The sequence below is a fragment of the Arachis duranensis genome, chromosome 7 (assembly GCF_000817695.3).
Source record: "Arachis duranensis cultivar V14167 chromosome 7, aradu.V14167.gnm2.J7QH, whole genome shotgun sequence".
Classification (NCBI taxonomy): Eukaryota; Viridiplantae; Streptophyta; class Magnoliopsida; order Fabales; family Fabaceae; genus Arachis; species Arachis duranensis.
The window spans coordinates 58,188,235-58,188,910 of NC_029778.3; positions in this window are offsets into that span (position 1 = coordinate 58,188,235).

Sequence of the window (676 nt, forward strand, 5' to 3'; positions counted from 1 at the left end):
GCCATGTCTAATTCCTTTAGATTGAAGCTTTAGACTAACATTGCATGATTCCTGGAATTCTTATTAAAAATTTTGAATCTCTTTATTTTCTTTTTCCACATAATTTTCGAAAAATCCAAAAAAATTACAAAATTCATAAAAACCAAAAATATTTCTTGTTTGAGTCTAGTGTCTCATTTTAAGTTTGATGTGAATTGCATGTTTCTGTTCTTCTTGCATTCTTCGAATTCATCCATGTGTCTTCATTGATCTTCAAGTTGTTCTTGATGATTTGCTTGCTCTGATCTTTAAATTCTCTTGTTTTGTGTGTTTTGTTGTTTCTCATATGCATTCTTAATTTGTTAGTGTCAGTAGTATACAAACTTCTAAATTTGGTGTCTTGCATGCATTGTTTATTTGATTTTAGTTGCATTTTGATTATTCCTCATCATTAAAAATCCAAAAAATTTTTAATTTGTGTCTTTTCAAGTCAATAATACAGAGAATTGAAGATTCAGAACATACAGTAGAGGAATCACACAGAAAAAGCTGGGCGTTCAAAACGCCCAGTGAAGAAGGAAAACTGGCGTTTAAACGCCAGCCAAGTTGCCTGGCTGGGCGTTTAACGCCTAAAAGGGTAGCATTTTGGGCGTTAAACGCCAGAATGGATACCATTCTGGGCGTTTAACGCCAGGAT